This window comes from Engystomops pustulosus, chromosome 4 (assembly GCF_040894005.1).
Source record: "Engystomops pustulosus chromosome 4, aEngPut4.maternal, whole genome shotgun sequence".
In the NCBI taxonomy this organism is placed as follows: Eukaryota; Metazoa; Chordata; class Amphibia; order Anura; family Leptodactylidae; genus Engystomops; species Engystomops pustulosus.
The window spans coordinates 148,623,920-148,639,855 of NC_092414.1; the positions used below are offsets into that span (position 1 = coordinate 148,623,920).

Here is a 15,936-nt window from a genome sequence, read left to right on the forward strand (position 1 = left end):
CGTGTGTTGTTGTGCCCTATTTGTCATTACATTGCACCACTTTACAGATGTTTGCAGCCGATTTATTATACTATTGTGTATATGGGCGCAAATAACTGCACAATAACACGCTAATCGTGACCATGCTTAAGAAAGGCAATGGTATGATTTGCAAAAAAAACCTGCATTTGACAAAGAGCCAAAACAGGTGCAAACAATAGACTCACAACAGGCGCAAAAAGAGCACAGGGAAGGGGGAAATAAGATAAATAACCCCCACAGACTTTTCCCTGCAACACAACAGTCGTTTTCAGAAGCCACGGCCTTTTGGCATAATAGTTGTAAAAATATCTTACAAAAAAAACCTTCTGAAACCCTTGATAAATTTATCACAGACATAAGAGCTGTTCTGTTGGAAACTGATTGATAAATCTGCCCCTGTAAGTCAGAAACATTAAGTTGGTTTAGATTAGTAAAGGTGCAGTATATACCCAGTATGAGTGTTTGTGGATAGTGCACTAGTTCATACCACATCAGGAAATGTGTGGGTTTCAATTTTATCTCAATTGCAGATTGTTATGCATGAGCCACAGCTGTTTCTTTAGATATGTAACACTTAAAGTGTTCTTAAAGACAGATGACAACATTTCCTAAACTATAAACATAAATGTGAGAGTCAAACTAACCATTAGGCTAAGAGTTTTAACTGAAGTTTAACATATGAATTAAAAATCCCATTGACATCAATGTAAGTTTTATGTCATCTGTTATGTTCAATTTAGCCAGATATCCATTACCCAAGTATTTTTTGTACAGAAAAATGATGGTGGCTGCAGTACTTTTCCTCCATTTGAAAAAAAAACAATGTATAATGGATACCTGCCAAACTGACCATAACAAATGACATCAAATTTACAATGGGTTATTTAACAGATACTTTATAAGTTCTTTATGTGTGTGTTTTATTCAGAAAAGAGAAGGTTTGGATTCCATTTTTTTAAGTCATGTGTTATATAAATGATGTGTTTAATAAATTGTATAATTATTATTCAGATCCAAACATTAAGTTTTAATTAACAAAAATGTAGCCGATTATCTTGTGACTTTAAAGAAAATTGTTTACAATTTGTACCCAATGAAAAAATAAGCAATAGGCAACATAAATACAATACTACAGACTAGATATATACTGTACATCTACAGTAGATAAGCACATTCTGGTAGTGTTATTTGTGGCCAATCAACTGTAGATGTACAATATATTTCTAGTAGTTATGTATTTATATTGATTGTTCCTTTTTTCATTGGACTATTGCTTGTTCAAACTTTTGTTACCTACTTCTACAAGTGAATGTTCTCATCTCATGGGGCACTCAAGTTCTTGGACCTCCACCAACTTTCCCCTTTCAAATATCAACTATGCGATAATTGTTGTAGGTCCAACTTTCCAAGTCCATGATCATTGTTGGCATGATCCAGGTTACCAAGCTGTGTCGCTGCCTTCTGAGACCCATAAGCTTTTGATTTTCTGTCCATGTAATGTACCAGACTTGTTTTTGCAGGATTGGTGTAGTTTTTATTGGTGCCATTTTGATACTAACCGAATATTTATTTGCTGAGGGGTAGTTGAAGAAAATATAGATTTTACTTATTGTCTCTTGCAATGTTTAGATTTTCTTATTGTTGTTTACATAAAATGTTATTTATTTTAATTGTTTTGTTATGTTTCAGTTTTTATTTTTTTCAAATGTTTAAAAATAAACTATTTACAAAATAAAAATCTTGATTTTTTTAAAAACTATTTGTTTCGTCCCACTAGGGGTAGTCACAATGTTGTTTGATCTCCGGTGTAATGCATTTTTCTAGTTACAGGCGTAACATGAAGCACCTGGTTCATAACAAAACATCATTTAAAGGTCCTACAACTCTAATTTATCCTTTTTTTTACTGGTCTCGTATTATAAATAATAATCTTTTTTATATAGCGCCATCATTCTCCACAGCATTGTACACGGGGTATATTTTCAAATTGAATAAAACATTACAGAGTAATAACATTGTCATATGGAAACAATAGGAGTGAGGTCCCTGCTCGCATGAGCTTGCAGTCTGATGGTGACATATTGGGATTAGGACCAAAGGCTCAGTAGGCCCTCTGTACCCCCCCTAAATTAAACCCCTACTATAAGACCACATCATTAGCATACAACTATCTAAATTTTGGAGGCCTTGCACAACCTGTGGCACCCCATCATCTCTTAGCAGTAGAACAAATGTAGAAACAGTAGAAGCTGCTGCTTCAGTAAACTCATGTGTATGACTGGTATAAATGCTACCTATTGAAACGTAAAACACACAATTTGATAATGAAGCATAATAAACCTACGGATTATCTACAGATAAAATTAAATAAACACCACTTGTTACATTCATCAACACTTATGTTTATCTGCTGGAGCTACGATGTGCATGTGGAGATCGTCCCATGTTTTTGTGGTTTGTAGGAATTAATTTACTTTAACTGTATTTCTCAGACAAGATTGTGCATGATCTTTGATTTGTGTTTGGAAGCCACACAGCTAAAAATCAATATAATGAAACATCCACATTTTCTCCATGCTGCCATAGAAGCAAAACAGCCTTCAAAATAAACATTCTTTTTCTCTACAAGATTAGCATTTCAGTGCTGTTTTTTCATAGGCACCAGCTGTCACCATTATTGTTTGTCGCCTAAAAGTTATCTTTGGAGCTGAAACACGAAATCTAAAATGACACAGCTTTGTAAAAATAGCATTTTCTTCCATGGAACATAGAAACATAGAGCTTAATGTCGGAAAAACAATTAGAACATCTTGCTTGGACCACCCATTTTTATGCTGCTTCCAATTAATCCTTTCAATGGATATTAGTATTATATTATTTTTCTTTATGATTTTAGCACCGCTAGCCCTTTTTATTCCAAATTTGATTGTTATTATTGGGGTTTGAAGACCCAGGCTGTACAAGACTTTCTTTTAATATATGATAGGGATTAATGGAGAGATTTTAATTGTAGGGAGAGGGGGAGAGAGACGGGAGAAGTGGCAGTAAAATATAACTTTTATTGAATAAGATTAAAATATATGTCATGGATATAAGAATAAAAATTTAAACAGATAGGGAAAGTTCTAGGGGTAGTATCCCCTGACATGCAAAATAAGGACGCCTAAGATTTGATTTGCATGGGTTCCCTTAAATTGAGGGATTTGTTAGAGGGTAAGGTTTTTATTGTTATATTCAAGCCTATCACCTCGTGTTGTATAAACTACAGCCTTGCGTCTATCTGTATCTGTACAATAAGCCCTTTATTTTGTAATGAGCTTTAAATGTAACAATGTTGCATGTCACAGAAGTTTGTTTGCCCTTTATTTATAAGCACATATTCATTTTCACTCGTCCACTCTGTATACACCACCGAGTTTGGCAGTAGTTGTAGTCTCGATCCCAAGGTTTAGGGAACGGTACACACACAGCATATATCGCCACTATATGGTTGTAGCTATATGTTAGAGCCTTATTGGATACAGTCCGTGAGGCAGTGAATGCCGTGCCTCCGCTGTGTTGTGAAAGTGGCACGTTCTCACTCTCTTCACGAGTGGCGAACCTATGGGCACGATCGCAGCTATTCTGAACTCTCTTTATAGATTTCTACTGATATGCCGCTAATTTGCACGAGAACATTCTGCTATTTTTCCCTCTTTTAATAAATGAAAACTTTCCCTATTGGTACCCTACGGCCATGATGCGGCTTCAGATGAAGATGACCCCCAGATGAAGCCGCATCATGGTGGCGAAACGGCCGTAGGGTACTAATAGGGAAAGTTTTCATTTATTAAAATACTATTTTATGGCAGTATATGGGGATTTTCCTCATTCATTACAATGTACTAATCACAGATTTTAATGAATAGGTTAAAACCAAACTATCTAAGATCCGAGGCTGTCATGTCAACCCGAATGCGCCCCCGCCCCCAATGACCTAACGGGGATTCGGCGAGTGAATGCAAAATGGCCCATTTATATGGTTAACACCCGCAATAGGTGCCAGCCCTGACCGCGGCTGTTACCACTCAGTGTTTGCTGCAATATGCTCGTGAGCCCTGTCCGTGCACCCGCAGCCGGCATGTGACATAATTGTACATCACATGTCGGTAAGGGTTTGTTGAGGAGATTGCACTGGTTTCGGATGCCATCTTGACTACTGTCCGCCATCTTAGATACAGCAGACATGTTCGCTGACCACTGTCCAGTTAAATTCATAATTCAAACTTCATTTAACCTGTTTGCTCGCCTGCCAACTAATTCCCTTTGACATTTAATGACAAGCCAGCCTGCCCTTGATGCAAAATAATATTATGATTCTGGAGTCCGCTTATCTTCTTCTTCTCAGGAAATTAGTATTAACAATATATGTGTACAAGGTCCCTGAGAACTGAGCACAATTAATTAATTTTTTCCCAGAATGTGCTGATGACCAATAGCTTTGCAGTACACTATTCACGCCTCTTTGATGACTCTTCAGTCTGTGATATTATGCATTTGAGATATTAAACGGGAGATCTTTACATACACTAAGAGACTGACGTATGTCTTGGTTTTATGTTCAAGTCCCTGGTACTGGGACAACCATGAAAGGGTTAATAAGGACTCACCTTACAAAAGTCAAGAGGGCTGTTGGGGCCCTGCATAAAAATCCCTAACAGGTTTAATACAGTTTTTACACAAAAAAGTTATTTATATTTTATATTGACTTTTGTGCCCTTCTGCTACTTGCAGGGGATCTAAGATGCACCAATCTTTCATGACATCACAATGCTCAATTGTGTCATCACAATTCTAAATTTTTTTAAAATAAACAAAGCATGGATTACATGCAACTTGTTTTTCCAGTGTCTGAATTCCACATTCCTGGGAGATCAACTTAAAAAAAAAAAAAGTAAATTAAGATTAATGAAATTTCAAATTTAAAAATGTTTTAATTCTGGATTAATGAAGCTAAAAATTAAAAAAATGTTTAATTCTGGATTAATGGAACTTCAAATTAAAAGTTTTAAATTCCGGATTAATGGAACTTCAAATTTGTTGTGAAATTCAGACAAACCGGTCAAACCCGAATTTTGACCAACCTACTCAACTCTAATCACAAACCCTTATTATGACGTTACTATGGCCATCGTGACATCACAGTACCCATTATGACTACACAGGGTCTTATCATGATCTCACAATATCCTTTTGAGACATCACAATGTCCATTATAACACAATGCCATATTTATGATATCACAATGATATCACAATGCCTAATTGTTTTATTAGAATACCACTAAATGATTTTTCATTGTGACATCAAAATGCTCCTTTATGATTTCACAATGTTCCCATGCCACATCACAATTGTAACTCCCCTGCCAAAGCAGTGGGTTACGAAATTAAACTCCAAATAGATATAATATGTATCACAGAGTCTGATCACCTCTGCGAGCCATCTAGTGTTACTATTACCCCTTACCACATGATGAAAAGTTTACAAATTCTCTGGGAAAAAGGTTTGTGGTACCTGCGTTCACAAGTGGCATTTTAGTTACATTTGGAAACTCAATCCAAAGGCTCCACTCGTGATAACATATTTTGGAAACATTGGGCAGATTTACTTACCCGGTCCATTCGCGATCCAGCGGCGCGTTCTCTGCGGTGGATTCGGGTCCGCCTGGGATTCACTAAGGTAGTTCCTCCGACGTCCACCAGGTGGCACTGCTGCGCTGAAGTTCCCCGAGGCCCGCCGGAATGCACTGAAGTTCACCGGCCTATTCCTATAGAAGGTTAGCGTGAATACCGCGACACTTATTTTTTTTTTAAATGCGCAAGTTTTTCCGAATCCATTGGGTTTTCGTTCGTCCACGCCCCCCGATTTCCATCGAATGCATGCCAGCACCGATGCGCCACAATCCGATCGCGTGCGCCAAAATCCCGAGGCAATTCAGGGAAAATCTGCGCAAATCGGAAATATTGGGGTAACATGTCGGGAAAATCGGGCCCTTAGTAAATGACCCCCATTGTGTTTCCAACAGGAAAGTACGGTAAATGTAATCTTACTTCAATATGGGGGTGACCCCTTAATCACTGCATAATATATTCTTAGAGGCATTTTCTACTTTTATTCAGTTAATGTGGGTACATTTTGCGGCTAAATTAATGTATTAATGATAAATGTTAGTAAATTCCAAATCAAACCTCATTTTGTTAGAATTTCTGTAAAAAAACATAGAGGATTAATAAGCTTTCTACCTGCTGTTTTGAATAGTTTGAGGGGTGAAGTTAATATGAAGGGGTGATATGTGGGGGCTTCCTATTTACAGAACTTTCAAAACCCCTATAGAAAAGAAATGGTCCCTAAAATAATTGATTCTAAAATGATGCCAACACAAAGATGAGATATGGTAAATGTTTGTTAGTAACTAATTATGGTAGTAAGACTATCAGTTTCAAAAACAAAACATTTTGAAGTTTGAAAATAGCAATTTTTTTCAAAATGTTTACCAAATTCACCTTTTTTCATAAATAAATGTTAAATATATCAACGAAAATTTCCTACTATTTTGAAGTAAAAAATGTAATGGAAAAACAAACTAAAAAATGCTTGGGTAAGTTAAAGCCTTCTAAAGTTATTACCCGCTAAAGTGACAAATGCTGGTTTTGAAAAATAGGCCTTGGTCATCAAGGTGCAAATGGTCTTGGTCACTAAGGGGTTAATATCTGTCTGAGAAGGAATGCTGTTTATTGTTGACCAATAACATTTAATGGTTATAATTTATAATTGTATCTGTTACAGGATCTGGTTGGATGAGAAGCTTGCCACCTCACAAGGGGAGTTTATAAAACCCCTTCTGGCTGGAAAGTGCCAGAGAGTTCTGAGTTTGATTCCTGATGATAGATTGTGTTTATCACTTTTTATAGTTGGCAAAACAGTAATTGAGGCATTTTTACATTTTTTTTTCTGTTACTGCATTCATTATAATGAATAATAATTTATTTTGGTAGTATGGACATTTTTGGACATGGGAACACGTAATTTATTTGTAATTTTTTTTCAATGCAACATTTTATTGCTATTTAAAACTTTACTGACTTCTATCCCTTGCGAGGATTAGATCACTTATAGCAGTGATGGCAAACCTACTTCCAAAACCCACATATTTTTTGTAAAGTGCCGATGCGACAATTTAAACAGTAACTTATTACTCCCTGCTCTGTCACATGTTTAAATTGTATAGGCACCTGAGGACACCAATACAGTAGAAAGAAGGAGAAAAAGCTTTTCTTATCAATGTAGCTTCCTTCTAGGGTCCTGGGCTGCCTGGGACTGCAAGAGGCCCTGAGTCCTGTCTGCGGTGGGATGATGGCGCGGGTGCCTATAGAGAAGGCTCTGAGTGCCACCGCTGGCACCCGTGCCATAGGTTCGCTACCGCTGCCTTATACCATAGATCACAATACTACTGTACCACAACTCTACCATAACAACATTTGGCACAGGGCATCACCCTCTCTGTTATGGCAGTCTGAGATCAGTGGCTCAATGTCTTTTATCTCTTTACAAACACCAGTTACCTATTCAGATAACGAAAAGTGATCTGTCTGTTTTGATGCCAACTTTCATAATTTAAATCAAATAAAATCAATTAAAAATGTGAATTGGGAATCACTCTCTGTATTGGGGAGGAGTTACCCAAACGATTTAACTAGAGATGGGCAAACAAAGTGGAATTCTATACGAATTTCACAGAAAATTCGATTCATCACAAATCTGAAGTTTACGCTGATTTTTCCCCTTGTTTTTTTTTTTAAATAAATGGCCGCGAGCACAACGTGTTACATGGAGCAAAGAACTCTGGGAAGGAGAAAGGAACACCCTTGATGACATCTGCAGACCTGTAAGCCAATCAGCGACCGGCAGGCTTATGTGATGTCACACAGCCCTACAAAAACTGTCAGCCATTTGCAATCTCGTGTATGAAAAGATGGTGTTGGCTAGACCTTATGGGCGCTAACCACCGGTATGGAGAATCAACAGCAGTGAATCACTGACTCAACTCCAAGGCAATAAAGTTAAAATTAAAATAATGACATTTATTAATATAATTCAACACATATAGTGTTAAGGGCATAAAACCAAACAAAATATGGCATATAAAATCTTTTTGACGCATTTCGGATCGGGCGACCCTTTCTCAAAATTAGGATTCCTACTTTTGAGAAGGGGTCGCCCGACCCGAAACGCGTCAAAAGGATTTTATATGCCATATTTTGTTTGGTTTTATGCCCTTAACACTATATGTGTTGTATCATAATAATTAATGTCATTATTTGAATTTTAATTTTAACTTTATTGCCTTGGAGTTGAGTCAGTGATTCACTGCTGTTGATTCTCCATACCGGTGGTTAGCACCCATAAGGTCTAGCCGACACCCTCTTTTCATACACCTTATGCTACCGGTTCCCTGCTTTTGGAACCGGCTGTTTTCTTTTGGGCTAGAGGTGCAGATGACTGTGTCCGGATCAGGATTCCTGAAGAGACCATCACCCTATGAAAGGGTTACATGCATACTAGCCAATGAGGCTTATGGTGAGCACCCCATTTCGGACCGCTTGTTTCTTTTCTTTCCAGTGCCCGACGATATTACCCGAGGCACGGCCCTCCATTGTTCTGTTTTTTGTGTTTCTTGTATTTGCAATCTCGTCATTTACACTGCATGTGCTGTCTGTAGTGTCTAGTTGCTATTACTGTACTGTGCTGTAGCAATTTCTGCTCCAATCCCAGGGTGTGCATTTAGGGGGATCTGTATACCCTAGATAGCAGTTCTTTTTTGTTACTGAAGCCACTAGGAAGAAATCTGTTTTATATCCACACAGCTGCTGTAGTGATCTCTGCCCCTCTCCCAGGGTGTGCATTTAGGGGGATCTGTTTACCCCAAATAGCAGTTCTTTTTTTGTTACTGAAGCGACTAGGAAGAAATCTGTGTCATATCCGCACAGCTGCCATAGTGATTTGTGCTCCTCTCCCAAAGTGTGCGTTTTGGGGCAACTGTATAATGCGAATTCCCATACTTTTATGTTGCTAAAGTTGAAAGCAAGAAATACATGTCAAATCCACGTAGTTTATAGAGTGATTTTCGCTCCAATTACAGGGTGTCCGTTGTGGGGTATCTGTATAAGGCAAATTCCCATCGTTTTTGTGTTGCTAAAGTTGAGAGCAAGAAATATGTGTCAAATCCACGTAGTTTATAGGGTGATTTTCGCTCCAATTACAGGGTGTCAGTTGTGGGTTACCTGTATAACGCAAATTCCCATACTTTTTGTGTTGCTAAAGTTGAGAGCAAGAAATACAGTACGTGTCAAATCCACATAGTTAATTAACCACACTGTCAGACAGAAAGGTGGCAGGTGGAGCAGGCAGAGGTCGCAGCACAGCAAGGGGACGTCGCAGCAGGGGTGACTCGGTGAGGCCAGAACTGCCATTGTCATCTAGCAGCAGTGTGTTGATCAACAACCCAAAGGTTGTTGATTGGTTGACTAGGTCACCCAATTCCTCAAATATAAGATCGGAAACCCCAGTCAAGAGTGTGTGGGTTCTTCAGATAAGACAATTAGTTGGCATGGCCCAGGAGCAGGTCAGCGGCCCTCACCTGTCCTCAACCAGCCTCCTGGTCCTGTTCATATCCCTCAGCTACTAGGTTGTCTTGGCTCAGCACCACTATACAGCGAGGACAATGTGTTTGAGGACAGTCAGCAGCTGCTTGGTAGTGAAGAGGTGGGCAGACATCCGCTGCTTTGTGCAATAGGCAGGCTGTGACACAAATAGACGATGATGTAGCCGATCACACTTGGGAGCCAGGTGTAGCAAGAGATTCATCATCATTGGGCGAAGAGAGTGTCCGCTTGCGTGTCAGGCAGTGGAGCAGGCAGCAAGTCGCTACTGTGACCGTGAGTCAGCAGGGTGGCAGCAGTGGGAGGACGGGAGCCAAACGGCTGCGGGGTACGAGGCAGCGGCGTTAGTAGTCACTCAGTGCAGTCACTCGGTGGTGTGGCAGAAGAGCCGAGCGTGTGTTTATGTAGAATGTGCGTGCAGAAAGTGAAGTGTGGCCAATGAGCTAACGTTGGCACCACGGCCCTGTATCAACACATGCAGCGTCACCATCCTATGGCCTGGGAGAAACATGGAACAGATGTGGAGAGCCATCCTGCCGCCGCAGCAACAGCAGCAGCACCTAGTGGCACACAAGCCATTTCAGCCAGTCAAGGTTCCAGCACCTCTGCTGAAGGGAGCTGTTTGTCTTTGTCATCATCTCCCAGTCCAGATGCTCCTGCTCCTCGCTACGCATGGCGTCAGCAATGGTTGAAAGAGGCGATTACATTGAGACATCTGTATGCCTCCAGCCATTCTAAGGTGCAGAAGCTGACCGTGCTCTTGTCCAAATTGTTGGTACTGCAGTCCCTCCCTTTCCAAGTCGTGGACTCTGCACCCTTCAGAGAACTAATGGCTTGTGCCAAACCGAGATGGAGAGTTCCAAGCCGCAATTTTTTTTCCAAAAAGGCAGTGCTGGCCCTTCACAAATATGTAGAACAGAAGGTGGGCCAGTCCCTGAGCTTATCGGTTTCTTCCAAGGTGCACGGCAGCGCGGACATGTGGAGCTGTAACTACGATCAGGGCCAGTACATGTTCTTTACAGCCCACTGGGTGAATGTGCTTCCCTCCCAGCCACACAAACAACTTGAAAAAGAGAAGCCGCTTTCTCCTCCACGTTGTCTAACTGCTGCACCGGTGTCCGTCTCCTCCTTCTCCACCACCACCTCAGCCTCCACAAGTGCTGCTCCATCATACCACATGTGCAGGGCACAGCGGTATCACACAGTGCTACACCTGGTTTGCCTGGACGAACGAAGTGACAGGGTAGGAACTTCTCCGCAACAACTGAAAATCGGAAACATTTTGACAGACATTGGGGCACATTTACTTACCCGGTCCAGTCGCGATCCAGGGGCGGGTTCTCCGTCGCTGATTCGGGTTCTGCCGGGATTCACTAAGGTCCGTGCGCCGATATTCACCATGTTTCGCTGCTGCGCCGAGGTCCGCCGAAGTTCACCTGCTTTTTTCTGGTGTATGTGAGTGCTTGATCTTGCGACACAAATGGCTTTTTAAATTCTGCGTTTTTTCCGAATCCTTCGGGTTGTCCAGTGGCCACGCCCCCCGATTTCTGTCGCGCGAAAGTTGGCGCGATTGCGCCAAAAATTGATCGCGTGCGCCACAATCCCGTGAAATACAGCGCAAAACGGAAATATTCGGGAAAAACCTGACGGATTCGCGGCTGCGGACCCTTAGTAAATGTGCCCCAATGTGAGTAACATGGTGTCTGTGCTGCACCGAGGAGAGAATGCCCATGCACCCTGCATGGCTCATGTGTTCAGTCTGGTAGTCAACAGGTTCCTCAAGTCTTCCACCCATCTGCAAGACATACTAAAAATGGCCAGGAAACTGTGCATGCACTTCAGCCATTCTTACAAAGCCAAGCACACCCTCCTCAAGTTGCATCAGAACGGCCTCCCCCAACATAGTCTGATATGCGATTTTTCCACCCGTTGGAATTCCAGCCTCCATATGTTAGACCGCCTGTATGAACAGGTTGCTGCCACCTCCACACTGCATTGTGCCACTCTGTGGCTTTCCATGTTGCGGCCACCTGTGGGCTCCTGCTGCTGACGCCACCTCCACACACTATCATTGTGACACTCTGTGGCCTACCAAGTTGCTGCCACCTCCACAATCTATCATTGTGCCACTCTTTGGCTTTCCATGTTGCTGCCACCTGTGGGCTTCCTGCTGTTGCTTCTGCTGCCGCCACCTCCCCACTCTATCATTGTGCCACTCTGGATTACCAGGTTGCCGCCACTTCCACACTCTATCATTGTGCCATTTTGTGGCTTTCCATGTTGCTGCCACCTTTCGGCTCCTGCTGCCGCCACCTCCACACTCTATCATTGTGCCACTCAGTGGGCTCATGCTGCTGCCGACGCCACCTCCATACTCTATCATTGTGCCACTCTGTGGGCTCCTGCTGCTGACACCACCTCCACACTCTATCATTGTGCCACTCTGTGGCTTACCAGGTTGCTGCCCCCTCCACACTCCAATTTCAATTTCTCCACACTCCAATTTCTCATAAATGTAGTGATATGGTTTCTTAGAAACAAGACTGTGCCCTTGGATACAGCCACCTCTGCTGGAGTGATTGCCCAAAGAAACAAAAGGTTTTTGTATATAAAATGTCTGGGAGTTACTACAGGTCCCACAGTCGTCCTGTAATGAACGCTTAAGCCAGGTGGTCAGGCAAAGTTCAGTAGCGCATGTTTGGCCACCGCTGCCAAAATGTGAGGTGGTCGTATCCAAGGAAGATATCTTGTTTCTAAGGGACAGCAAGGCTACATTTGTGAGAAATTATCTTTACACAGGAACATTTTTTTAATAACATCCAATTGAAGAAATGTTTACATATGGCAAATGAATTTAAATAAATGTGAATACCGAGAGGGGAATACCCCTTTGTGGCCAGTTTGAACTAAATGGACTATGGGGCATCTCGCCCGCTGTTTGAAGTCTCTGAGATTAGTGACAAAATGTTGATTTAGCATTTTAAAATATCCAGCTACTCATCTGTAAAAGGTGTCATATCTGCCCACATTACTGCCAGATTTTATACCCAAAGCACTTTGCTGTGGAGAAGTTTTTATCCACTGAAAGTAAATAATAAAGCTTTCTACAGAGCAGAGATCTAGAAAAATGTGAGGATTTGAAAATATATTGGAAAATTGTGGACAGTCCCTTTAAGTGAAGTGAGACAGCTGGCAGTGTGATATGTGTGGCACATAAAACCCTATAAATCACACTTGTGCCCCCTTTCATGCCTATTTTGTGGCAGATTTGTACTATGTCCATGCTCTTTTCGCCTGAGAGCAGTGCATAGCCTCATGTGTTATTGGTAAGTGATATGTGAGGGAGTCCTGTGCCCTGTGGTGCCCCCTGGCAGGAGAGATTATAAACAATCCCCTCCAGTGTATTCCTCCTCACACTATACTACAAGGCTGCACACAGGCCTGGAGCAGAGGAGGAGGAGAAGGATGGGGCCGCCATGGTAACAGCCTCTTCCCCTCCCTCACGCTCTCTCGTGCATTCTTCTCCTTCCTCGGCCGGGGCCGTGTTCTTCTGCACACAGGTTCCGGGGCGGCCATTGTCCGTGCTGCTGCATTCAGCTTCCCGGGTTCATTAGTAGTCTCAGCGTGTGGCTGGGAAGCAGGAACACAAAAGAGCTGCTGCCTGCCTGACAATCCGGAGCCTCCGCACACAGGGAGGCACAGCAGGGCGCTACGGGCACAGGTAGGCAACTTCCCTCACCTTAACTCCCCAACAGGGGCTGTGCAAGGGGCACCCAAGTGCTCTGGTCCCAGGGGGCTGCACATGTATCTCCATGATGGTGAGGGGCTCTGGACTGTAGCCAGGGTGCAGCTCCTCAGCGATGTGTGTCTTGTAATCTGTTGCTGGGAATGGTACATGATGGATGGGTGCAGCTCCTCTGCATGCAGGACCCTTTACACGCAGGACCTCCCTGCTAGGAGTTGTACAAGGTGCTGCTGTTCCTGGTCCTGAGAAGAAAACCTTCCTCCACCAGCAGCATCTGATGAAGCAGAGCTCACATTGTGCAGGCACACCCTTATCCAAAGAGCTGACAATCAGGTGTTTACTGCCAAAGTTCAGGCTATACACTGTGTATGGATCTGATTACTTATCTATATACCTAGTCTGTCTCTCTATCTACTGTATCTCATATCTATGGATCCTCTATCTATGATCTATCTGTATATCTCATATCTATCATCAGTTTATATATCTATCTATATCATTGCTATATATCTTATATCTATCATCTATCTATATATCTCATAGCTTTCTATATCATATCTATCTTTCTCATATCTATCAATACTAAAGCTTTCAATTTACCCATCCAAGCTCATACAATGGGGGTCATTTATTAAGGGCCCGATTCGCGTTTTCCCGACGTGTTACCCGAATATTTCCGTTTTGCGCCGCTTGTACTTAAATTGCCCCGGGATTTTGGCGCACGCGATCGGATTGTGGCGCATCGGCGCTGGCATGCGCGCGACGGAAATCGGGGGGCGTGGCCGAACGAAAACCCGACGTATTCGGAAAAACCGCCGCATTTAAAAACCGAAAATGTGTCGCATAAGGACCGCTTACCTTCACCTGGTCCAGCTCGGTGCATTCCGGCGCGATGAGTTTACTTTCAGCGCAGCAGCGCCACCTGGTGGACGGCGGAAGAACTACCTTATTAAATCCCGGCCGGACCCGAATCCAGAGCGGAGAAGCCGCCGCTGGAACGCGAATGGACCGGGTAAGTAAATTTGCCCCAATATGTTTAACCAGTGAAGTAACATATATTAATGCAAAAATACTAAAAGAATACGGTATGTAAACTTCACGCATGAGTCGTATCCAACACATATATAACTCCATGGTCTTGTACATCATGGAACATTGTTGACTTGATAATATTTACAGAAATGCTATTATATAACATGTTGTATAATATTATATTATACTATTATAATATACTATTATATAACATATATAAAATATTGTAGACTAATATTATTACTAAAATGGAAAATATCTTTGGATATTGGCATGTCTTTATGAATGGTCGTCAGGCACCAGGGAGAACGATGACTGCTAATGATTGCAGAGCTGTCCTGGTCATGGAAGACAAGTGCTAATTCTAGTAAGTCTCAGTCATTGCTAGTAAGTCTTGCTGCTGGGATTTTAGCTTTATGGATCTCTGTGGAGACTTGCCTCTTGGATGACAAATGATTCCATTAATCTGTCATCTTTAGGTCAGGAGCCACCATACTTCACTCACTTGTTCTCCTGGCCAGTTGTTTGCAGGGTATGGAGGATGGAGGCGCTGTATTTACATACTGTGGCTAATGCTCTCTTGCTTTGGTTTAGTGCTTTTGCTCTCTTATTGACTCTAATGCAGCCTTAATATGCGGAGTGCCACCATCGTCTTCTGTTATAATAGCATTTGGTGATGCGAGAGGCTCTGCACGCTGAAGCACTGCACATTTCACTCCATTATATGTAATTGCTTTATACCTAGCTGTGTCTCATGATGTTATGATAATACAAAAAAATGATGCAGCATCATATAAATTTTCCTCTGCAATGAATGACACACAACAGTAGTGGTCCATGCCTTTCATCCTGTTGCAGTAGCTTGTCATGTAAGGAAAGTAAAAAATAAAAAGGGTTTTTTTTGTGAGAATGTAAGGACTGAGGCATACATTAACCTATGCCCCACTGGATATTGATTCATCTATGGGATCTGGAAGGCGTGGATTTCAGAGGGCTTTCATTCTCCTGGCCAGGAGTTCAATAATTTTCAAGTGTCAGTGGTTGGGGGAATTAACTTGAATGGCATTATGTTCTGACCCTTTAATTAAAACTTGATTTAACAATATTCATTGTTTTCTGCTTACCAAATGTAGAAAAAATGTTTTTGCCCACACCTAGATAGAATAGTGTGAAATCACTGATATAGTATGGATTTTAGGGAAAGAGAATAGTAATAGAGTAAAGGTTTTAGAGGGTGATATACTAAAGATTTGAGTTAAAATATGTCTCTCATCTGAACAAAGTAATGCTTTATGATAAATCCACTCAGTAACCAAAACGGTAGTGTTTGTTGTAGATCTGTTTTGCATCATACATATTTATTGCATATTGATAGAACGGGGCACATTTACTTAGGCTTTGTGACACACTTTTTTCAGTCTCTGTCCTATCTTCAAT

General features: G+C 41.7%; 1 protein-coding gene across 3 annotated transcripts in view; it reads left to right on the forward strand.

Annotated features, from left to right (window-relative positions):
- Nucleotides 1-13,237: 13,237 nt before the first annotated feature.
- Nucleotides 13,238-15,936, forward strand: part of APBA2 (amyloid beta precursor protein binding family A member 2) — a 220,182-nt gene continuing 217,483 nt past the window's right edge. For 2 of the 3 annotated variants that reach the window (XM_072148038.1, XM_072148037.1), the window contains exon 1: nt 13,238-13,443. The gene's annotated coding sequence lies outside the window, so the exon portion shown is untranslated. The remainder of the gene's footprint in view (nt 13,444-15,936) is intronic. The other variant, XM_072148036.1, reaches the window with a different exon arrangement.